The sequence below is a fragment of the Marmota monax genome, unplaced genomic scaffold (genome assembly GCF_021218885.2).
Source record: "Marmota monax isolate L192 unplaced genomic scaffold, Marmota_monax_Labrador192_F-V1.1 WCK01_AAM20220418_F8-fsc00015, whole genome shotgun sequence".
Classification (NCBI taxonomy): domain Eukaryota; kingdom Metazoa; phylum Chordata; class Mammalia; order Rodentia; family Sciuridae; genus Marmota; species Marmota monax.
In genome coordinates, this window is record NW_026692194.1 from 13,214,799 (window position 1) to 13,240,829 (window position 26,031).

Here is a 26,031-nt window from a genome sequence, read left to right on the forward strand (position 1 = left end):
TTAAGTTCCCAATCACCTACTTCCTTCAACGAGGCTCCACCTCCTGCAGTGTCCACCACTTCCCAATAGCACCATTAACTGGGGACCAAGCCTTTAGCGGTGGACTTTGGGGACATTTAAGATCTAAACCATAACAACCTACAGCTGTGCTACTTAACACTCTTTCCATGCCGAGGACATGAGTCTTTCCTTTATTGTGTTTTTCTCCTTCATTTCTTAATTATTTCTTTTCTTAAAAGAATGCTGTTCTTGGGCTGGGATTGTGGCTCAGAGGGAGAGCGCTTGCCTACCATGCGTGAGGCACTGGGTTCAATCCTCAGCACCACATAAAAATAAAATAAGGATATTATGTTCACCTATAACTAAAAAGTAAATATTAAAATTTTTTTTTTAAAAAGAATACCATTCTTTATCTCATTCTAATCAGTTTGCCTTGAGTTTGGTTTCTTTTTAAAACTGTTTTTTAGAACTCCCTTCAGGAGGCTTTACCCTACATATTGGCAAATATCGGTGTTAACCTCGTGAGGGACTGGGAAGGGGACAAGATTATTCACTTTTTCTTCATAAAACTTTGTTTACTTTCTTAAAATGGGCATATATTATTTCAGCAATTAAAAATATTAAAAAATAAATTTGGTCACAGAGAAACTAAAAAGACTGTTCCCTTTATTGGGATTTATGTGACCTTTTACCATATGTACAATTTCTTTCTTTCTTTTTTGGTACCAGGGATTGAAACTAGGGGTGCTTAACCACTGAGTGATATCCCCAGCCCTTTTTGGATTCTTTGTTTTCTTCCTTCCTTCCTTCTTTTCTTTCTTTCTTTTTTGTGGTGCTGAGGAATTGAACCTAGGGCTCTCTGCATATGAGGTAAGTACTCTACCAGCTGAGCTATATCCCAAATATTTTGGTATTTTATTTGGAGATAGCTTTTCACTGAGTTGCTGAGTGCCTCGCTTTTGCTGAGGCTGGCCTTGAACTCACAATCTTCCTGCCTCAGCCTCCCAAACTTCTGGGGTTATAGGCGTGCACCACTGCGCTTGGCTATACGTACAATTTCTTATAAATGTACATGCTGCACATAAGTACCTTTACAAACACATACATACATAAGTATATTTATAAATAAATTAGCGTTTATAAAGAACTTAGGATATTACCCTGCATTTAGTGAATCAGGACACAGTAAATTAAAAAAAATGTGCTGTGATTTAACAAAACAAAGGATTTGCTTTAAATCTGTAAGTGAAAGGAAATTCTGAGTTAAGGGTGAAAATACAGCACTCAGTTGAATGTGGAGTGAAAACACTGCTGGTGGAAAACTTTGATGTTTTTTTTGTTCTCTTTGAGAAACTGGAATGAGTTAAAGTTGAGGAGCATGCTGAGGTTTAACTCATTCCATCGTTTCAGAGTGACACGAAACGTGATTTAAGGCCAGCAAGCCTGCCCAGGTTTTTAGTTCTTAGTGGAAGTTGTCTGTCTTTGATTGATTATAGAGGACCAGGGGTTCTGAACACCTATTGTGACTGACCCAAGGCTGAATACAGCCAGGGGGATGGTTTGCTGCATTCCTGTGATTTTTCTGGTTCTAGCCAAAGCCCTTGGACTTGAGTAGCTATTGGATTGATCTGAGACTCTTGCACTGGACCCTGCATCCATCCTACGGCCTCAAGGGATCTAGGCTATTTCCAGGTCAGACCAGGGAAACTCAAAACTCAAAAAAGGATAGTAGTAGTCTCCAAACTTGGCCAGAGTCTTTGGTTGCCTGTAGAACTGGAGGTGGGCTCTGATCTGAAACCTTGGGGAACAGGAGGCCGGGCCAACCAAAGCATTCACCACCAGGATGGCCTGAGATAGCAGCCAGAATCCTACTCAATCTCCTGCCCAACAGGGCGGCCAGGCTGCCTTGACCTTAGCTCAGAGGGTTCAACCAGCCCTGAACCAGCTTTGCTTTTTGCCCAGATTATCCACTGGTGTCAATATGATCTTCCACCTTAAAACTTTCCTTGAAGGCACCCCCCCCCCCAAAAAAAAATAAACAGAATTACATTTGCATTGTATTTTTGCAAATATATTTTTCTGATCTTAGTGCATGGTAGCTTTTTTTCTTTCTTGTTAAAAAAAATCTTTTTGAATTATAAAAAATGCTGTTACCAAGTATTGATGTTCTTGCTAAAAAAAAAAAAAAGTGTAACCTGCTTTTATTGGAATGGGAAATTCCACAGAGACTTATGAAAAAGTGCAGGGGCTTCTTTTGTGTTCTTAGGCACTAAGTTATAGAATTCAATTGTTCATGGATCGATAATGCTACAACTTTTAAAGCTGAGGTTTCTTTAGGTTTAAGAGGAAGTAATTTCAGGAGGAATTAAAAGTAGATTCATCACTACATAGGGAGGGAGAGGTCAGGACTTTTCTAATGACTCTATTCCAAGTTGAGGAGCCAAGTTCAGCCCCTGGAACTAAACACCAGCGTCCTTCCGGCTATTCTAGCTGTGGAGGGAAGTCCAGGAGAACCTCTTGTCCTAAGACAACTGGGTAGGGTGGAGACCAGTCAGAATTTACGAGGGTAAAGTACCAGAAGCTCTCGATATCCAGGTTATAGGTCTAAATTCTTACTTGGCTTGTTAAGCCTTTTTTAGTCCCATGAATTAGAACCCCATGAGGACCTGGCTTTGCTGAAGAGGTAAGAGTTTATTTATAATTAATGCATGACAAAATCAGTCCTCCTGGCAGTTAATTATATGCACATTTAATTTATAAGGTACCTAAGCATTTCAGTGTTATTCTCATTTCACTTCAGTTCTTCAAAGACCTATCCTGGCCAAATATTGATTGTAATATTTAGAAAAAGTCTGGCCACTTCTTTTTCTGATTACGAACAAGTCTGATCATGGTTGAAGAGCCACTTTTTTTTTTTTTTTTTTTGGTGAGGAGGGTGAGGAGTTACCAGGGATTGAACTCAGGGGCACTCGCCCACTGAGCCACATCCCCAGCCCTATTTTGTATTTTATTTAGAAACAGGGTCTCACTAAGCTGCTTAGTGCCTCCCTTTTACTGAGGCTGGCTTTGAAATCTTCCTGCTTCAGTCTCCCAAATCGCTGGGATTATAGGCATGCACTGCACCTGGCCAAAGAGCCACTTCTTTTAAAAGCTTTGTCTACCTGTTTGTTAGTAGAGATTTAACAAATATTTGTTAAATAAATGAAAAAAGAATCAAAGATCAATTCTATTTCACAGCATTTAGCCAATTCATTTCTGTCCAGGAAGAATGGGCATAAACACTTGCCTTCTAATGTGGCTAATCTCAGCATTACACGTGATGTGTCATCCAAACATCCAAAGGAATTACCATCCCCCATTTTATTAATTAATCTGTGAGCACAACTTTAGGGTGAATTTCTGTGTTGTATAATGGACCCATTATATCTATATCAGGATTTCCTAATATGGGAAATATTGAAATTTTGGACCAGATAATTCTTTGCTATGAGGGACCCGCCTGTACACTGGAGGATGTTTAGTAGCATTCTGACCTTTGTCTACTAGATACCAGGAGGAACCTCTTCCCTTGCCTCATACCCAGTTATGACAATGCAAAATGTTTTTAGATATTACCAAATGTCTTCTGCTGAGAATCATCCTCAGTTAGGAAAAACTCTTTTATATTTTATATAGAAGCATAATATGTGGGTTGGGGATATAGCTCAGTAGTAGAGCACTTACCTAACATGTGCCAAGTCCTGGGTTCAATTCCCAGTACCGCAAAAGTAAAAAAATTAAAAAAGAGTAATATGTGATTATGCCATTTTAAACAATACTAAAATTGGGGGGGGGAACAATAATCTTTGTTGTTGTTGTTTTGTTTTATTTTGTTTTCTGTTTAGAGAAGGTGTTCTGTAACATTCTGCTCCAAGGAACACATGCCGAATGGATTTTTCTCTGAGAAGTAAGGCTTTTGTTTATGGGGATAATAAGTGTTGTTTGGGAGTAGAGATTTATAGTTATGAAGGTTTACAAAAATAATATTTGATTACTTTTGGAACAGAATAAGAGGAAAACAAAGACCCAAATGGTCATAACCCTTACCTTGATGAACTCTTAAGATATTGAAAGCAAAATTAATAAGTGCACATAGGAAAAAATTGGTACAAGAGGATAAAAATGAAAAAAGATGTCTTTCTTCTTCTGTTCCAATCCCCATTTCTCCCCAAAGTGAATTATGTTCATCATTTTTCATTTCAGAAAAAAAAAATGTTTACCGTCAGTAAAATTCAAGTTTCCCTTTGGGAGAACTGGAATAGACCTAGGTGTGATGTGACCCTGGGGTGGAAACAGGGTGGTGGCTTGAGTCTGACGCCAATTCTAAGCAAATCAGAAAGGAAGACCTGGCTTTGCTTCATTAAATGGGTGTGAGATTATTCGTTACTTATTCACCCTCCCTAGGAAGGGAGAGTCTTCTTTTTCCCAGGGTGCACTGGCCACATATTTTGGAAATTTAGCTGTTTTTAGCTTAAATCTGATAGAGTTTTAACTCATGGAGCAAGCCAGCCGGGACCATTTCTTTGGCAGAGAGCTCTGTCCCCGTCTTTGTTAAGGCTGACCTGTTGTGTGGCGCCAGGGACTCATTTACTGCCTTTTTCCTTGGTACACAGGGCACCCACTCTTTCCCTGCATTATCATGTTGTTCTGGAGGGAACAATTCCTCTTTGTTATGCGGCTGAGGTTCCCCAGCCAGGCTCCCGTGAATGGATACAGGTTCCTAGTGAAAAAGCACCTGTGGGTACTGTCACTGTCTTGTCCTTAAAAGGTGCCTGTGGGTTCCAACAGCTTTCCTTAATGAGTCGGCTATTCAGAAAAGTTCTGAATTTGTTTGATGTCCTGAAGCATTTGAGGCTCTTGATCTAAAAAATGAAGAAATTCTCAGTATTCTGTAAGCATGCTTTTCATCCAGTGAATGAATCTCTTTATGCGTTCTAGTCACTAACACCCTAAAGTTCAGACACATACAAATAAAAAGGGCCATTTGTATGGGGAAAGAATATTGCAGGACAACAGAATTTTTTGGTTATTTGTGAACTTTCATGACATTTCCCTTCTAAATATATTGCTGTTTGCTCATTCACTTATTCAAGCAGAAACAGACATCAATTAAGCGATAACAGTATGTAAGAGACTTTAAGGCACTGTCTGGGATATACTGGGAGGGAGCATAGCAGAGTGACTAACAGCTCAAGTCTGGGAATAAAAATATTTGTCAGTTTTGCCTCTGTGTGCTATGAGGAAGTCACTTAACCTCCAGCCCAGATTCTTCATCGAAGAATGAGAATAGTAATAGTATTGAAAGCATTAGTTGAGACATGACAAGGCATATCCTGTCAAATATCTTCTAATTACTAATTTGATGTTCATTTTTTTAAAAAAAGCAACTTTCAGATTAAAAGGACAGTTCTGGAAATAAATTAAATCATACATAGTAAAGAGAAGTAAAAAGGAAGATCTATTGCAGAAAATAAGTAGCATTAGCTGCTATAACAAGCAAGCCCCAAGTTAATGATAGGGATAGTTTTCTAGGGTATTGATACTCCTAGTGACCAAGGGATCCTGTTTCCTTCCACTGTGGCCTTCTAGAGTTTCAGACTCAGTCAATTCAAAGTTCATGAATAGGAAAAAAGAGTTTGTGTGAAATCCTGCATGGAATGTTTTGTAGGCGGGCAAGGTGGCACAGGCCTCTGATCCCAGCAACTTAAATCACTACAGTCTGGAAGTGATGAATATCACCTCTGTCTACATTCTACTGCTGTAAAGCAGCGGCACAGTCCAATTAAATGATTGCCCAGCTTGGAGTCTTTTAATTAGTTTTAATGTTTTATAATTATTTCTTCATTGTTTAGATTACTTTCCTGGACGTGTTCTATAATGGTGACATTATTAATGATTTTTATAAGTAAATGTCTTACTGTACTAGCACAGTTTTACTCTTCTCAATTTCTAGTGAATATTAATTCTTACAGCCCTCTGGACATTGATAATAATATTGCAATATAAAAATTGTGTTGAGCCAGGCATGATGACCCATGCCTATAATCCCAGCAGCTCGAAAGGCTGAGGCAGAAGGATGACAGATTCGAAGTCAGCCTTAGAAACTTGGTGAGGCTCTAAACAAGTTAGCAAGACCCTGTCTGAAAATAAAAAACAAAAAGTGGGCAGGGGATATGTCTCAGTGGTTAAACACCTTTGGGTTCAATTCCTGGTACCAACAAACAAACCAAAAACCAAACCAACAATAATACCTAAATTTAATTGAATACCTAAATGGTATTTAGAGGAATAGCTAAAAGAGAAAGAAAATTATGCTTGTTGTGTTTTCAGTCAGCTCTTTCACTGCTGTGACCAAAAGACCTGAAAAGAACAATTTTAGAGAAGGAAAAGTTTCTTTGGTGTTTACCATTTCAGAGGACTTAGTCTACAGTAGCTGACTCTGTTTCTCTGGGCCAGAGGTGAGGCAGAACATCATGGCGAAAGGGTGTGGAAGAGGAAAAATGCTAAGGACGTGGCCACTAGGAAGCAGGGAGAGTTCTCGCTCACCAGGGACAAAATATAAACCCCAAAAGCACATCCCCAGTGACCCACCTCCTCTAGCCATAACCTACCTGCCCACAGTTACTTCCCAGTTAATCCTTATCAGGGTATTAATGCACTGATGGATTAAGGCTCTCGTAACCCAATCATTTCATTTCTGAAATTCCTGGCATTGTCTCACACATGAGCTTTTGGGAGATACTTCATATTTAAATCATAACAGTAGTCTTTCACAGGTTTCGATTTTTTTTTTTTAGTTGTCAATGGACCCTTATTTTATTTTATTTATATGTGGTCTGAGAATTGAATCCTGTGCCTCACACATGCTAGCAAGCTCTCTACCACTGACCACAGCCACAGTCACAGTTCCAATTTTAACAGTAGAAAATTTGTGCTTTGCGATCAGACTAGTAAATTCTGTTCAGCCATTTTTTGGAGTACGGTTTTTACCCTCTCTTGGCCTCAGCTTCCTCCACTTATAAAAATAACCACTAAAACTTACTGTGATTATGTCTTAGGAAGTAGATGAGATACCTGAAAACCACAGTTCTTGATATAGAGCCTGTGCTACATAAATGGCAGCTGCTTCTCTGTCCTTCTCTTCCTGCATTCTACAGCCTAGGACCAGCCATGACCAGCCCTGGCTTCTTTCCTTAGAGTTTAATCTGGAGGGAGCACCCACTGAAAATTACAGGAAAATATCTAATGGTCCACAAATCAGGTGGAATTCTGAGATAGGGAGATCACAGAAAAGTCATTTGAAGACTCAGAGGGCAGATGGTTTGTAAGCTGGGGGAAGCGGAAGGCAGGATAGATTATCTAAAGTCACCAATTTCAGGGTTGGAGAGGTCTTTGAAAAACAGCATGGCATGTAATTGAAAGCATGGGGTTGGACATTAGACCAAGCAGGTTCTAACTCTCTCATAGCTCTTCACTGTGTACCACTGAGCAATTCACTTAGTCTTCTCAGTCTCTGTTTTCTCATCTGGAAAATAGGAACAATAGTGTCTCCTTTAGTGGCAGTTTATTTGCAAAAATCTGTAAAATACTTAGAGCCTCAGTAAGTGAGGTCCATGGAGCCCCTGCGGGGTGAGTGAGGAAACAGGCCCAGAGAGTATTAACAGCTTGCTCCAAATCATTTAGGCAGCTAGTTAGGTATTGGATTAGAACCTTGCATTAGAACCAGTGTGAACCAAGTCAGAGAGCTTGCAAATGTCACATGGGCCTAGGACAGAGGGTTTGGGTAGAGAGAGAAGGGGTAACACCAGCCCTTAAAAGCAGAGAAGGAGCTCAATGGATGCAAAAAGGAAGGAAATATGATCCTCACTTCTTGGGCAGGGAGGTATTTCATGCAAACACATTCTGAAATTCCATTGCAAAGAGATGAATGATAGAATTAATACAATATACTTTGACTCAAGACCAGGAATACAGTCATTCAGCCACAGAACCCAGCGGAGACAGACCTACTAAAAGGCACCCAGAGGCTTTGCATCATTCTCAATCTGTAGTCAAGGAAACAGGAGGCTAAAAAAGACATTGCCACAGAAACACTGATTTGAAAATATCTACCAGAGAAAGAGGAGAACCAGTTATGTATTTTGTGCCCACGTTCCCATGGTAGCACGTGTATGTACAGAATGCCTAGTGAGGAACAGGTGTAATTGTATGTATATATGCATGCACACATGTGTGCATGCATGTAGTGTGTGTGGTGTGTGTGCATGTGGGTGCATGGGTGTGTATGTGTTGGTGATGGGTGTGCCCCAGCTCAACCTGAGACAGTTGGGAGAGAAGGAATAAGCACACAGTCTATCCATGAATGGACAAGGAATTCCCAAGAGCTTTTGAATTTTTAACTGTTGTGCCAAATGAGCAGTGGCATAGCATCTCAGAGTTCACTTGAGGTCAATAGAGAAAATTATCAGCTAAAACCTGGGTCCTTGAATGCATGCAAATGGGTAGACACTGGGTGGGAGTAGGGTGGGCGGTGTGATGTCATGGGAAGAATGGAGGCTGTGGGGTCAGATGCACTTGCTTTGGAATCCAGGCTTTGTAATAATAATTCATTGTGGAGCCCTTGGCAATTTGTTACACAAACACTCCAGTGTCTGAGACTCATCACTGAAAGAGAATAATAAAAGCTACCTTTAATGGTTTTGTGAAAATCATAGGAGGTGTTATAAACACATGTACCTAGCATATAGGAGGCACTCAGCACTATTATTTTCCTCCTCACTCTTCTCTTTTAAATAAGAGAGTTTTAAACCTTAGAATAAATAAGAATCACCTGGAAGCTGCAGTCTTGCTTCACCCCCAGGAATCTGCCCTAAAAGTCTACAAAGGGGACTCAGGAATCTGTCATCTAACTAGGGTCACAGGGATCTATTGAGATGACCCAGCAACTGTATGTGAAGAAACATTGTCCTAAAAACATGAGAAACTAGAGAAAAAACAGAAGTCAAAGAATAAAATCTACAATAAGTAACAGACATCCTTTTTGGATACTTTATTTTCCCATGTGGCTGAGGAGGTATGGCAGCCAGGTCACTTCCAGAGATGTCAGTCATGGTGGCCCAAGTCAATAAACCACACTGATGGCAAAAGCCTTGTTTGTAAGTTGAATCGGGGTAGTTTCCTTGTATAAGACCAGGTGATGGAGCAGAGGGCCCCAGAAGTTGTGTGGCCCATCTCCATAGTTGTTTGCTCATTTGTTGCTTCACTGCTTTCTTTATCTATTCATGAGTTGAGTGCCTGCTACGTGAGGCTTACAGGACATGCTCACGGCCCTCAAAAATCAGAAGATGCTAAAATATGACACCTTAAATCTCAACCAAGGACAACAGATCAGAATGTGATGGAAGTACAAACTTAGTACTAGACATAAGTTCTACAACTATGGGGACCTAGAGATACGGGTCCAAAAAGGCTTATTGGAGCCTTTGGGAATTAGGCTGGCACTTGAAAAGGGAGTTTGAGTTTTGAATATATAGAGCCAAGGGCAGGGCAGGACATTCCAGTTTTTTCCTTTCATTGAATGCTTCTTTTTATAATCATTTTGTGGATTGTTGTATATCCTTTAGCTATTATTGTTGCTGTTCAGACTGGTGCCTCTGTACTTTGCTAATTATAACATGCTCTGTTTCCTAGGAAAGAGGAGCATTCCTGTACTTCTTTATCAGACAATCCTTTGGTTAATTTCACCTGCATATTTCCCCAAATCTATTTTAGAACAAAATTTTGATATTCTAGAAAAAACTCCATTAACGCATGTATAAAGCATATGGCTTGATCAATTAATTAGGGAAGAAATTAAAATAGCTTGCAATAGTTTTTCTGTTTAAAAATGCTGTTTCAAACTCTTTTGGAACTTGCTTAGGTGCAGGCCCAGCACCCTGCCCTTTTGTAGGCTGCAAAGCTGTGTGGCGCTGGGATAACCCCCCAGAATGACCAGCACTGGTTATCTGCCCTTGGTAACCCTGAGCAGTGTTGTCACCACTAAGCCAGTAGAGTTCTGCCTCACAATGGCAACTCTAATTGAGCGGGTTAAGCTACAGACTTTGCCAGGCACCAGAATGATAATGTTTCCCTCAGCCCAATTCTCAAATCAAGTAAAAAGGAAGGGAGAGCCAGGTCCAGCCTCCTAGGTCCCAATGCTGCTGGCTTTGTTGGTTTCTCCAAATAGTTCCTATTGATTAACTGGGGATCTATGGGACACCTGTTAAAGAGAAAAGGTACTAACAGGTATTGAGCACTGGTAATGTACATCTGCCAATCCTTAAACCTGATACTAGCTCCGTGTTTAAGTACATTCTCTACCTGCTTTATCTTTTTTTTTCTTTTTTATAACAATCCCATAAGTAATAACTATTATTAAATTACTAAGTAAAGGGCCAAGTTAATTGTTAAACTATACTTGCACAGTGACATGGAACAGTCACTAGTCTATTTAACACCAACATTTATGACTTTTTTGGTATAGCACACATTGTCCAGCTGCTTAATATCCAAACGCTTTAATGGTTTTGTGAAAATCATAGGAGGTGTCATAAACACATGTACCTAGCATATAGGAAACAGTCAGCCCTATTATTTCCCTTCTCACCCTTCTCTTCTAAATAAGAGAGTTTTAAACCTTACAGTATATAAGTTCAAAGAGGTATGAGTGCAGATATCTGCTGTTACCATGCAAACTTCATAGGTACTGCCAAAACATAGGGAAATCTGGGTTTCCATTAAGGAAATAATAAATGTAGTTTTCCCAGGAAAACTAATATCCGTAGCATCTTGCAATGTAGCCATCTCAGGGGTGTGCTGCAGCCAGACTGTTTGTCATGTAAACGTCAGTTGTTAAATTTTCAGGAATATTCTGAGTCAGTTGTTAAACCTAGCTATTAGTAGAAATTAAATTACATAACTTATGATTAAGCAGTGTTAAAAAACAAAGGTCATAATTATTCATAATCTGTCACTGCCTAACCATTATTACTACACTTTATTATTACCTCTGCTCTTGAGGTAGAAATACTATAAAATGGTACTATACACTGTGTGCATCTCTTCAAAGCAGATATTCAGAGATGTTCTGTTGATTTTGTTGAAATCAGCCATGAGAATTGTAGCTACACTACTGGCAAATACTATGAACCCAGGGTGTTCCTCCAGGGAACCAGTTGTGAAAACACCAGCATACTACAGGCAGTCTGCAGATGAGTGTTTCCTTCATAAGGAAATAAACAGTCCTAATGAATATCTTCAGTAAGCTCAAAAATGCTGTCCCATCACTAGGGTCTTGGCCGAGAGAGCAGAAATCAGGAAGACAGAAAGGGTCAAACTGTGACTGAGCACTAAAGACTCCTTACAACACAGGGATTCTGGGCCATTCGCCCAATTCTGGCATGCATGAGCTTCCCCAGGATCCTGGAAGCCATTGCCCCAAAGGAAACCCAGGCTGAATTTATTGTGCTTCTAGTGCCCAACCAATGAAAGCCCTGGTCTGTGGCTTTTTCCAGAACACTTCTGCTTTCTGGGTCTCAGTGCAAACGGCCAAGCAGTGGCAGCCCTGGCTGGGGAGGTGTATGATCATGACATTCACAGAAGGTGGTGGGGCTGGTACCTCATTGGCTTTCTTTCACTCTCTGTTACTCCTGTTTCTGGGCACTGCCAGCCCATTGCCCCAGTGAGTGCATAATGCTTTACCTTGGCCAACCATCCCCACAGAGTCAGATTTATCCGTGGGAGTAGGTGTCTGGAAACAAGTAAGACCGAGACATTGGGAAGAGGATCAAAAATGAAACTCATGGCAAGAGAAGAGACTATAAAGTGAAGTTGAGATTTTAAGGTAAACATGAACTTTTAGGATCCTGGAAACTTGGTGGGTGGATACTCATGACAGAAATATAGTTAAAGTTTCTTTGGATGTTATTTTTTCTTTACCTCTTTTAAAAAATTTTAAATCGATGCTGGGTGTGATGTTGCATGTCTATATTTCCAGCAACTCAGGAGGCTGAGGCAGGAGGATTGAAAGTTCAAAGTCAGTCTCAGCAACTTAGTGAGGTCCTAGGTAACTTAGCAAGAACCTGTCTTGAAATAAAAAGGACTAGGGATGTAGCTAAGTCCCCCTGAGTTCAATACTAAGTTCTAAAATAATAATAATAATAATAATAATAATAATAATAAAATTTTAAATCAATTCATGTCACTGAAAAGTATTGAAGAGGAGAAGATCTGGCCCATGTTTTATTGCATAGTAGAAAATTACATTGTGCAGATGTGCCATAATGTATTTAAAAAGTTCTCTATTGATGAACAGTGAAGTATTTTGTTGTGGTGGTTGTTGTTTTGTGTGTATGTGTGTGTGTGTATGTGTGGTGCTGGGAATCCAACCCAGGGCCTTGTGCATGTGAGGAAGTACTCTGCCAGCTGAGCTATATCCCCAGCCCCAAAGTTTCTTTTCAATTATTTCCAATTAAAATACTATAAAAAATGAATATCCTTGTAAATATATTTAGTCTACTTGTACAGTTATTTCTGTAGGAAAGATAGTAAGTGGTAAAGTTGTACAGTAAATGGTATGTGCACTTACAATTTCAATAACTTTTCAAATTGTCCTTCTAAAATATTTTACTTGTGTATACTCCTACAACATTAAAATATCTACTTTCCCCCTCATTTTTATCAACATGGTGAATGCACAATCTTTTTAATTTTGGCCCATCTCATAGCTGAAAACTTGTATCTTGTTCTTACTTTGCAATTATTTGACAGTATTTAATCTGTATTTTTCCTGTGCATAGCCTGTTTGCTAACTATCTGCTAATTTGATTGACTTTCTCTTACTGATTTCACTTTTATTGTTTTTTTTAAAAAAAAAACTTTTAATTTATTCTTTTTAGTTATACATGACAGTAGAATTATTTTGATATACATATATGGTTGTATGAGTTAACGTAAAACTTTTTATATCTTTATATATGAGGAATATTCATACTTTGTTATGTGTTATATTTTCTCAGTCTTCCATTTATCTTTTGTCCTTATTTAATTTACATTTTATACCATATCAACATTTTACATTTTTTCATAGATAAACCTGCTGATCTATTTTCTTCGCAGTTTCTGGGTTTGGGTCTTGTTTTGGATATTTTCAAATCCTGGTAAGATGAATATAAAGCCTCAAGGAAAAAAATAAGCTTTAAAATTTTGATGAATGTCATAAAAAGAAAGCAGCATTTATTTAATAATTCATTAGATATTCTCTTATGTGTGGAAGCAAAACAAGAAGCATTTCTCCAACAAGATGAATAAATATTTTTTGCAGATCAGGGAAGAAAACTGTAGAAAGCTGTGCTGAGCCTTCTGCACACACTGGAGCAGGCAGGGGATGCAGCGAGGGAGCCGGCAGGAAGACGGGAAACGTGTCTTGACATATATATTTCATTACTGGCTCTACAGGCAACGTTTAGCATTGGTTTATTCTGTCTTTATTTTGCTAAGGAGAAAATTTAAAAGAGAGAGAGAGAGAGAGAGGAGAGAGAGAGAGAGAGAGAGAATTACAAGTTTATCAAATGTTTGGAGTGACCATTACATTCAAGCTCAGGCTTATCCCACCCAGGTTTTTCTTTCTATCATGATTTTTAAATTATGCATATAATATTCCTCTAAAGAGACCAAGCAATTAGTTGGTAATGAAATTCATTAAGTGGGAACAAAACTATCCAGATGTTTTGGACAGAATTCATTAATCCTGAGAAACTAAGGATGCTTTTATTGGCTCATAGCATCATTTTACCTTCACTTGAGATATTAAAATTCTTATGCTCTTTTCCCCCATAGTTTTTCTTGTTACTTTAAAATATTATCAATGACTAAAGGAACTGTGGATATCTTAATAATTCAAAAAAAAAAATTTAAAAAAATCAGATCACTCAAATTTAACGACTCAAAATACCTTGTTTGCAAAAGGACTCCCAGTACTTTTGGCTACATAGTTGCTTGAAATAGCTCATAAAGGAATAGGAGAGAAAAAAAAAAGTCTTCCATGTTCAGCATTTTAGGATTCCATCTGTATGAATTACAGGGTTGAACAAGAAGAAATACTCAGCTAACTGGAAAATCCGTTACTATGGAGAGTATGGTATATGAGAGAGAAAGGAGAATTGCAGGAAAGCCTGTTGCACAGTGAGATCCAGGTCAGGGTCACTGGAAAGGAGGCAAGAAACAACGGTGCTGATCTCAGGTGTCTATATGCCATTGCCTGAGCAATGGGTAATAGACAAGCAAATTTGCTATTCTAACACCCAGAAATAAATATGATCTCATGGATATGTTCCGGAGACTTGATACAGAGACTCAATGACAAGATAGAGGAATGGAAGAATAGACTTTGTCTAAGAAACATAACCTATAGGAAGATAGATATGTGAAGAATTCATCAATTGAAGATGGTGCTATGCTGGACAGTCAATGGATACAGACAGGAAAAGAGAGGTCAAGAGCAGCACAGAGCTGAGTAAGACGCTAGCTCACCTTACTTACTGAGGGGCTTCTCTGGTCTCAAGTTTCTCTTGGCCCCAAACCATTTGTGTATGTCACTGAAGTCATGCCTAAGAGTTCTGTCTTCATTGAAGGAGGAACCACCAAGAATTTCTGAGAGATAGGACTTGTTGGGGACTGAATTTTAAAGAAGACAATTTTTATTAGTGTGGCAATCACCCTCTGAATGAGGTCAATAAAACCTGGGACCCTAGAGGCATTTATAGGCCACATGGCAAACCCTGGACTAACAGAGTATAGAGACAAACAAGCACCTCAGAAATTACAGGCAAATTAGGAGACAGAAAGATGTATGTGAAGGAACATTATTTCTGCCTAGGGTTGTTGGGAGGGAGCTGCACAGAAGGTGGTATCCCAGTTAGGCCCTGGAAGCAGAATAAAAAGCTAGAGACTTGGGAGAGGCATGAGGGCATGGGCAGCCCAGGCAAAAGGAAGCCTGGCACGTTCTGGGAAGAGTGGGTAGCTCTGATGTGAGCACAGGGAAATGGGCTGGGATCATGGCTGGCTGCAGAGAGGCAACCCAATTGTGAAAGCTGGGTAAATCCTAGCAGCAATGAAGAACCATTACAGAACTTTAAACAAGGCTCAGACTGAGCAGACTGAGGTATCTCTGGAAAGACCAATTGCAGCAGTAGTGCAGAGAATGGACAGCATATGAGAGGGTAAAGGTAGAGAGATCACTCAGGAGTCCATTGCCTGTGGGCCATGGGAGCTGAGAGGTCCTGAACAGGGTAAGGCTGGGCAGTGGATATGGAAAGGAAGAAGCAGTCAGAATAGAACTCAGTGGATACTGATTGGTCAGAGTCTGAAAGTTTGATTCATTGGGTGACCTAAGACGCTATTAACTGAAAGGCAGAACTAGAGGAGCAGGGACATGGGAGGCAGAGATGACTCTGACTTGGGACATCTTAAGTATACCAGTTACCTATTGTAGTACAATAAATGACCCCAAACACAGTGGCAAAAACAACCATTTTATTATGCAGTGAGGATGGCATGCCTCTGCTCCCCACTCAAGGCCTTAACTGGAAAGACTGGGGGTGACCCAGAAAGTAGGGAACTGGAGCAGCTGTAGCTGCAGGAGCCACTTCCAAGATGACTTGGTCACTCACGTTCCTGACCCCTTGGTGGGCAAGACCAGCAGGCTGAACTCAGCCAGCACTGCCACTTGGCAGGCCACGGGGCGGTCAGACTTCTTACCTGGGCAGGAAGACCATCAAACCATCAAACAATGGCCTTGGAGGACCTGGCCTTCGAAGACTCCTGTCATCACTTCTGCCTTACTCTGTTGGTCTAAGCAGTCACAGGTCTTGCCGCTTCGAGAAGAGGAGGACAGAGATTCCATCTCTCAATATAAGAGCCCAAAAGTTTGAGGCCATGTGTTAAAACTGCCATCAGAAGGATGAGATTAAACACAAGAGGATAGATGGGAGACTTTAATAGGGTTCCCAAGATCTCAGAAACCAAATGAATATTAAGCTAAGGAGGAAGGAAGTCTCCAAGATGAATATTGACATTGAAATTTCCCACATTAAATATTGGTGGTAGTGATTGGGAAGGTGGGCTGGGGTTGAACACCAGCGCCACATAGTGTATTTGCAGTTTGATCATAGACAAGTTTCTTAATCTCTCTGTGCTCCACTTATCTGTTATTCCATTTTACTGGGTATAATAATTGTATAATAATAATAATTGTAAGCTACTTGTAAGAGTTGGTGAGGATTCTAGTAAAGACATGTAAAAGAAGCTAGGCGTGGTGGCACATGACAGCTTCTTTTGCATACCTTAACTAGAATCCTAATCCCAGCTATTTGGGAGGTTGAGGCAGCAGGATAGTACATTTGAAGCTAACCTGGGCCACTTAGTGAACCCTGTCACATAATAATAAAAAAAGACATAAATTTCCTAGTACAGCACCAGGCACACATTCACACTCCAAGTCTTAGCTATTACTGTTTACAAAACACATGCACATGCATTATCTCATTTATTCCTCACTAGGACCATCTGATGTAACTTTTCACATTATCGTCATTTAACAGATAAAGAGCAATGACCCTGAGAGGTCAGGTAACATTTTGAAAAGTCACACAGCTGGGAAGTGACAGAGCTGCGACTCTCAAATCTGCTTTCCTGCTTCCAGAGACTCAGTTCTTCCCACGGCTGCACAGCTGCTCCCCAAACAGGAGCATGCTCGGGACCACTCCTGGGCCCACCCACACTGTGGAATTAGCTTCCTGGCAAAGCCACTGTGTTTCTAGCACTGATGCGGTCCTCCTGGGAGACGCAGCGGCACCTGCCTCTGCCTTCGCCCACCACCGGCATGTCTGAAATTTACTAGAAGCAAGATGCCGACAACTGTGACAGCAGGTGTGACGCCCGTGGGCATCTAGCCTCCCTGCCTGAGATCTTCAGACTGCTGCCTTTGCTCTGGAATGGGAGTGGGGTGGGAAGCAAGCAAGGCCAAGAAGAACTCAGGACTGGACACATCATACACAGACATTCCTTTGGGACCAGCACCAGTTCAGATGCCAGGTCCAGAGGTGCCTGCCCAAGACAGCTGTGGGAGAATGCTGAATAAGGATGGGCCTGCCTTTCCCATGACCCTTAGGGCCCCTCTCATTTCCTGGACGCCCCTATTCGGCTGAGCCATAGCTCCTCCCTATCTCACCCTGCTGCATTTTTTTTCTATCTGGGGGGCTCAAAAATCAAACAAGGAAATACTCAAAACAGTGACACATTTCCTTTGACTCCTTTAACAGTTTGAAACATGGACACATCTGTGAGAATATTAATCTTCAGACCCTGCAATAGTCCGGAAAGGAATAACAATGTCCGCTGCTTTCTGTTAAAGGTCACCCTCTAGGCTCTGAGGAATTTTTCCTGAATTACAAAAGAGGGACAGATCAAATGCCTGTCATAACACACTCAGAAAACAAGGAGCAACCAGAAGTTCCCATTCATCTAAGGAATCTTTGAAAATCCTGCCTTGGGTGGGGCGACATTTGCTAACAATAAAAAACAGTTCACTTGGCAGTCAGCCCTGGGTACAGCCAAAGCTAACCAGCCCAACTGTCCCTCCAGGACTGTGTCTCACCTCTCAAGACTTCCAGGAAGTTCCTGAGAACGTCAGGAACTATGTCCCAGCTTTGGAGTGTCACAGCACATACCTTCCATCCCTGTTTCCCCTGCACCCACGTCACAAGGGAATTTTCCTCTGAAGGCCAGTGGGGCTGTTTCACCTTTCCCCACAGTTAAGCTGACCAGAGTCAGACTAGGCCAAAGTCATCAGGCAGAACTACTCGCATATTTATGTGATTCCTACTGGTTCCTTGGCTTCCTTCCTAGTGCAGATTCTGAGTGATGGGGTACTGTATGGCAAAACCAAACACATCCTATCAACCATGCAGCCACAGGGCTATTTCCAGGTGCACTCGTCTTCTTTGCATGGGTTTGTTAAAAAGCACTAAAAGAACAGTTGTCATACAACTTCAAAGTCATTTGCTAAATCCTTTTTATAATCAAGATTTTGCAATTTCCACAATACTCTTGTAGAGGTGGCAGGGAATTTCATTTTCTCTTTTTTCTCTGAAAATATGATTGTGACTTAAAAAAAAAATTGGTGACCCTGAAATATAATCTAGGACTAAGTGGTATAGAATTACTACATGTTTTTGTTTTGGGTGAAATCGCTGGCAATAGTGTTGGAAGCAAGCTGAAGAAACCTTCTGCCTGGCATTGTGTAGTGAGGACACCCTTTATACTTTCACTGAATTCTTTTAATAACTCCAGCAGCTTTGGTGTGACTGGTGTGAGGAGACATGTGAGCATGACATACAAACTACCCCGTGGCCTGGGAAGACAAATGTCACAAGTGTTAGGAAACAAACGCACTCAGTCGTCGTCTTTTCCTCCCTTTGTAACAGCGTTTCTCTGTAACCAAAGAATTGTCCTAGTTATTTAAACAATCATTTTCATTTGTTTATTAAATAATCTTCCTAGGATCATGACTTCAAAAATGAGATAAGGAAACCCTACATCTGTCAATTTACTAATTTTAAAGCACGTTCAAATCAACTGTTGTGTCTTTTCTTGGTCCATAATACCATCTGCGACTTGGGCAGAGCTGCTGTAATTGTTGTTGCTTCATGAACTGGAAAACTGATGTTTATAAAGACAACATGACCTGCTCCAAGCCCTGCCTTGGTGTTACAGATTCGCCAGCATTTGGTTGTGTTTGGTCCAAGCTGTCTTCCCAGTGATTCTTGGGATTTTTAAAATTTCCCGAGAGGGGATGACTGTTAGATGATGGGAGTCAAAACGTCTCCAAGTCCATAATTGTTTTATGTCAGACACACATTCACACCACACACACTCCACATAAATTGCTGAAATGTTTTGCCTATGCATGTTTTTGGTTTTTTTTTTTGCGGGGGAGATCGGTAAACTGAGAGTATAAGTGCTTATTATAAGAGGAATATTGTTCTGTGACGTGATGCGATGGTTGAAGTTTCTTGTGGCGAGGTGTGCTTTGTGTACACAATGTACACAAACTTGATTGTGTACAATTCAAACTTGAGGCCCCCATGATCACTTTTACATTTGATTTTTTTTTTTTTTTTTTTTTTTTACAGTACTGGGAATAGAACCCAGGGCTTTGTGCATGCTTGGCAAATACTCTACCACTAAGCTACATCCCCAGCCTCGAATTTGATAATTTGCTAGGATTCCAGAATCACCAAATCTCTTACAGTCACTATTACAGTTTATTATAGTAAAAGGATAAGATTAAAACAGCAAAGAAGGAGGACATGGGCTGGGCCCACAAGAGTTTCAAGCAGGAACTTCCGGTTGTCTCTCCCAGTAGAATCATGGACAGCGCTAACTTCTCTCAGAAAGAATATATGACAATATGCATGGAGTGTTGCCAATCAGGGACCTGAGCCTTGACATCCAGAGTTTTAACTGTTACCTTTGTTATATAGACATGGCTGATTACCTATGTGATGATTTTAGTCCCCAGCCCCTCCTGAAGCCATGCTAACACCACGTGGCCCAAGATCCCCACCATAAACATCATATGTGTAGAATAGACTTTCTGGCATGGCCCAAGGCCCCTGGTAAATAAGACCCTCTTACCAGGCAGGGAATTCCAAGATTTTAGAATTTACTTCACAGGAGCGAAGGGCAAAGACCAGCCTCTTTTACTGCACAAACATGTACTGGAGTTACAGAAGCCTAATAAAACAAAATGGAGGAAACTAGGCAGGCAGGCAGATATCTAATAGGGATTTTCCTATTGTCCTTCCGGCTCAGTGATACTTCAGAATTACTAGACACGAAACCGCATACTGGACATCATGGGCTATATAAGGGACTTTCAAGGGAATTTCAACTGTAAAGTTTGACTTTTAAAAATTATTTTCTCACTAACCCCTGTTCCCACCACAGCTAAATATATAAGCTGCTCTGCTACTACTACCAAAAAGAAAAAAAAAAAGTAGGTAAACAACTCCCCCCCCCCAAATAAATTATTTTAATAGAAGAACTAAGTCTGGAAATTCAGTTTCTGTTATTGCTACAATTAATATTCTAGCCATGAAAACTGTGTTAGGTTGTAAGTTTCTTTTGCTTATGATTGTGAAACACAGAGCTAGGAATGTTGGGGACTATTTTTGGAGTGTCTCCTTCTAGTGTAAAGTTGACTCAACAATGAGGAAATTATGTGACCTGTAAGATTACTTAACAGTAAAACACAGCCTGCCCTCTGTGTCCATGGGTCTGCATCCATGAAGTCAATCAACCATGGATCAAAAATGTTTGGAAAAAAATTGCATCTATAAGGAAGAGACTTTATTTTCTTCTCATTATTCCCTAAATAATTCAGTATAATGGCTATTTACATAACACTTACCTTGTATTAGATATTATAAGCAACCTAGAGATAATTTGCATATGTTATAGGCAAATACTCTGCAGTTTTATATTAGGGACTTGAGCATCTGTAGATTTTGTTATCTGTGGGAGTTCTAGAACCAACCCCTGGTGGAAACTAGGAATGACAATTTTAGGCTTTTAAATCTACAGAACTTAAAAAAAAATAGAAGACAGAGTAATTGGAGGAAATTTTTATAATAAAGAAATTAATACAAATAAAAAGCAACATGTTTTCTCTGTCACAAAATCTATCCTTGACGTTGGTGGGTACATACCAGCACTGGGGGCTCTGTCTTCATGTTGAAATATTGCAGATCATCTTATATAATTCATCAACCAAAAGCATTCCATCTGTGAATCTTAATAAGTTGGCAATGAATTTCTGTGGTGGAAATCGGTTATTTTTTCTCCTCTCTTACATCTTGATTTATGGCATGCCCTTTGCGGGGGGCGGGGCGGGGGGGCATGCCCCAGCACAGCAATTCTAATGGTTTCATGTAGCCTGTCATGAACACAATTACCCAACAAAATATCCTATTACCAATAAGCATAGATTTTTGGTATGACACATTAGCAATAGATCTTGCAAATCTGCTTTAAAAAAAAAAAAACCCTTTTGCACAGTAGATAGGATCAATAATTTCCAGACTTTAGGATTTCACAGACTAGATAAATTAGCATAGTTTTTGAAGGAACTGACATAGAGTTGTCAAATATTTTCTTTCGCCAAATAAAGACAATGTGAGGGGGAAAAAATCTCCTAGAACATTATCTAAAACATTTCACAAAAGAACAATTTTTCAGTTAACACTCAGGTTAATCAATTACTGATTTATTTGCCTTGTTTTTCTGTTTATATTCTACTTTTTCTGTCTAGATTTGACATCAATCTTTTAAATGACATCTTTTAGTAGTTATTTCAATGAAGATCTGTGGGTAGCTAACTCTGTTAGTCATGGAGATAGAGTAACGGAGTGAATAACCATGGACTCTGGAGCCAAATGCCTGGGCCTGAGTCCCAGTTTGGCCACACGAGAGTTGTGTGACCTTGGACAAATATTTAAATACTTAACCTCCCTGTATCTTGGTTTTATTATCTCTAAGATGGTAATATTGTAGTATCTACATCAGAGGGTTGTCATGGGGATTATGAGTTAAAATATATAAAGTATGTAAAACAGTGCCTTGTATAATTGTATTATATATAAATGCTTAATATTATAATTAATCTGTGCATGTTTGAAAATGTTCATATTTTGCTTCCATTCTTGAATTATTGTTTGTCAGGAAATTCAGTGTTGGCCATCATTATCTTCATTACTTTTGATATCACTCCATTCTCGCATCTATTTTTGTGAATAAAGAGTCTGCTATCGTGATTGTCTTTCCTTTATAAATAAGAATCTCTTTTATTTCTGATTTGTCTTAAAGGCGTTTCTCTTTACATTTGATGCTCAGTGGTTTTACTCTGTGTGTCTATGTGAGGATCTAATTTTATTTTTTTAGTTCAATATTCAGATTACTCCTGAAAGACATGAAGACTAGAAAAATTTTTTTTTCTTTGATCCTAGAAAATTCTCAGTCATTGTATAATTTAGGACTAGTTTCGACTGTAAGTGACTTTTAAAAATGCTAAATTAGAGTGGTTTGTATAAGATAGAAGGTTTTTTTTTACACAAATTATGTCATCCAGTGGTGTGTGATGATGATGTCAGGGGCTCAAGGAAACTTCTATTTATTTTCAGGAAGCTAGTTAAAACCTTAAATCATCACATCTGCATTTCAGCTACCAGGAAGGAAAAACTAAAGAGAGGGGTCCACCTCCTTCCTTTTAATGATGTTTCTGGATGTTGCCCCAGGACCATAATATGGTCAACCCAGCTGCAAGAGAAGCTAGGAAATGTTGTCTTTATTCTGGTTAGACAAATTTCCAGCTAAAGATAGGTAATTCTATTAATAAGGAAGAAGAGGAGACTGGCTATTGGGGAATAAGTAGTAGATCTGTCACAGCTATTTATTTTCAAATTTCTATTTCTCAAGTTCCCCTATTATGTTCTTCTGGAACTTTAGTACCATTCTATTCTTTCTTCTCCTTCTTTTTAAATTGCTTTTATTTTTTAAATACATGACAGCGGAATGCATCACAATTCTTATTACACACATAGAACACAATTTTTCATATCTCTGTATATGAAGTATGTTCACACCAATTCATGTCTTCATACATGTACTTTGGATAATTATGAGCATCACATTCCACCATCATTGCTAACCCCCTTCCTCCCCCATTCCCCTTCCACCCCTCTTCTCCTTCTTTCTCTCTTTTTGGTGGTAGTACTGGAGATAGAATCCAGAGCTTTGTGCATGCTAGAAAAGTACCTGTGGCCATCATGAGCTATGTGCATCTTCTTTTTAATATTTTTATCTGCTATATTCTGTGAGATTTCTTCATTCCTATCTCCAACTTACTGAACTCTTAATTTGTGGTTAGTCTACAGAACTGTTTTTTTTTTTAAATGGTATATTTTTATCTTTATGTACTCCCCTATGTCTATTTCTTTATGTTGTTCTGGTTTCTCTGTATAGTTTTTATTCTTTTAAAATTTTTTTTAGTTGTTGATGGACCTTTATTGAATCAACTTATTTATATGTGGTGCTGAATATCGAACCCAGTGCCTCACACATACTAGGCAAGTGCTCCTCCACTGAGCTACACCCCAGACCCGTTTTTATTCTTTTATGTCATGTTATTAGGTATACTTACTTTGCAGTCTGTTTGTGTTCTTTTCTGTAATTCCTGAGGTCTGAATTTTTCTTTTTTTTTTTTCTTTTTTTTCTCTCTTCTTTTCTTTTTTTTTTCTTTCTTTTTTTCCTTTATTTTTTATTTTTTTCTTTTTTTATGGATAAAAAAAATGTGGCATTTATACACCATGGAGTATTACGCAGCACTAAAAAATGACAAAATCATGGAATTTGCAGGGAAATGGATGGCACTAGAGCAGATTATGCTTAGTGAAGCTAGCCAATCCCTAAAAAACAAATACCAAATGTCTTCTTTGATATAATGAGAGCAACTAAGAACAGAGCAGGGAGGAAGAGCAGGAAGAAAAGATTAACATTAAACAGATACATGAGGTGGGATGGAAAGGGAGAGAAAAGGGAAATTGCATGGTAATGGAGGGAGACCCTCATTGTTATACAAAATTACATATAAGAGGTTGTGAGGGGAATGGGAAAATAAACAAGGAGAGATATGAATTACAGTGGATGGGGTAGAGAGAGAAGATGGGAGGGGAGGGAGGGGGGATGGTAGAGGATAGGAAAGGTAGCAGAATACAACAGTTACTAATAGGGCATTATGTAAAAATGTGGATGTGTAACCGATGTGATTCTGCAATCTGTATTTGGGGTAAAATTGGGAGTTCATAACCAACTTGAATCTAATGTATGAAATATGATATGTCAAGAGCTTTATAATGTTTTGAACAACCAATAAAAAAAAATTAAAAAAAAAAATTAGTAATCATGTGGCATAGCTTTTCTGCTTACCTGTAAGCTCAGTTTTCTCATGTATACAATAGAAGGATTGTGGAATTTTTATTTTTAAAGTTTTATTAAGAAATAAAATTAAGAAATTCATGATATGTCATATCAGAATCTATAAAAAAAAGAAAAGAAAAAAAAAGAAATAAAAAAAAAAGAAAAAAGAGAAAAAAAAAAAAAGAAAAAAAAATGAATTTTGCTAACTCCCTTCCCTGGATAGTTTTTTCCTTGACTCTTATGTTTTTGTCCTGTTTTTGTTTTAATCCTATCATCTTGGTGTCTCATGCATTCAGGATTATACAGTGTCACTATGGGACAGCTTCATATTTGCTTGAGTTCCTTGCTGTGTTAGTCAGCTTTCTGTTACTATGACAAAATACCAGAAAAAAAAATAAATCCACTTAAAGGAAGGGAAGATTTATGTTGTTTCACAGTTTCAGGGATTTTATTCACAGTCATTTGGCTCTGTTCTTTGGGCCTGTGGCCATCATGGCAGGGAGTACAAGGTGGCAGAATCTGCTCACCTTATGGCAGCCAGGCAGCAAAAAAAGGAGAAGAAAGGATCAGGATCCTAATATTCCTCTCAAGGGTGTACCCCAATGGCCTAACTTCTTTTACTAGGCCCTACCTCCTAAGGGTCCCACCTCCTCCTAATAGCACCACAGGCTGGTGACCAAGCCCTTAAGACATGTACCTCTGGGGGACACTTCAGAACCAAAGCATAGTACCTGTACTACTCATGAAAGCACTTTTGGACCCCACCCATGCACACAGCTCAGTTTGGTAGACAGGTTGCTGGGTGGTAATCAGTCAGCCTCATCCACTGATTCCCAAGGTCATGGGAGGAGATAGTCTAGGATCCTCTTCATGGCAGCAAAGCTCCTCTAGGATCCAAGCTCTATGATCGGTTCCAACTCCACAGCACATGCAGCCTCCACCCATTCCAGTTCAGGCATGAAGGTCACAGCCCCTAAATTAATCTTCTGATTCTAATTCTTCAGTTCCCTGTTCAGCTTGCTTTTAAAAACATGTTTTGTTTTTGTTTTTTTAGTTATAGATGGACACAATACATTTATTTTGTTTATTTTTATGTGGTACTGGAAATCGAAGCCAGTGCCTCATACATACCAGTAGAGCTCTCTACCCCATAACTCCAGCCCCTACCTTTTTTTTTTTTTTTTTTTTTTTGGTACCAGGGATTGAACTCAGGGGCACTTGACCAATGAGTCACACCCCCAGCCCTATTTTGTATTTTATTTACAGACAGGGTCTCACTGAGTTGCTTAGCCCTTCGCCCTTGCTGAGGCTGGCTCAAGATCCTCCTATCTCAGCCTCCAGAGCCGCTGGGATTACAGGTGTGTCACTGTGCCAGGTGCCTAGACTCACTTTTTGATCAGTGTTTTTTTTGTTTGTTTGTTTTTCACTTCTGACCTGAGGGATTTAATTTGTTTTAGTATTTAGCTGTATACATTTTAATGTTTTTGTTATATTTTATACAGTATTTATTTATCTGTTAGGAATGAGGGGTTTTCCCCATATTCATTTAGTCCATCATAGTGATAATAAGTCCAACAGAACATTTTAAATCCCCTAAAGCAGTAAAATTAGTCTCTCAATAAAAATATTGAAAATATTTGTTTTGATACTTCTTGCATTGACCTTGTATTTTCATTTGTAATGGGCTAGCATTTTCCTGTGGGTTGACATCTGTGAGTTAATGAACTAGACTGGGCATTGAGAAACTCTGGTTCTGGTCGTAGCTCTGTTAACTATACAGCTGGAGAAATCATTTATGTTCTCTGAGCTTATTATTAGCTGTAAAATTGGAATGCTATTATTTCCCCTGCTTTATAGGATTTATTTTAAGGATCAAATGAGTTAATAAATTTGAACATAACACTTAAACCATATTGCACA

At 39.3% G+C, this 26,031-nt stretch overlaps 1 long non-coding RNA gene across 2 annotated transcripts in view; it reads left to right on the forward strand.

The window, feature by feature from the left end:
* Positions 1 to 2,545: 2,545 nt before the first annotated feature.
* Positions 2,546 to 26,031, forward strand: part of LOC131423473 (uncharacterized) — a 146,004-nt gene continuing 122,518 nt past the window's right edge. The window contains exon 1 of one of the 2 annotated variants that reach the window (XR_009225089.1): positions 2,546 to 3,946. This is a non-coding gene — a long non-coding RNA (uncharacterized LOC131423473). The remainder of the gene's footprint in view (positions 3,947 to 26,031) is intronic. The other variant, XR_009225090.1, reaches the window with a different exon arrangement.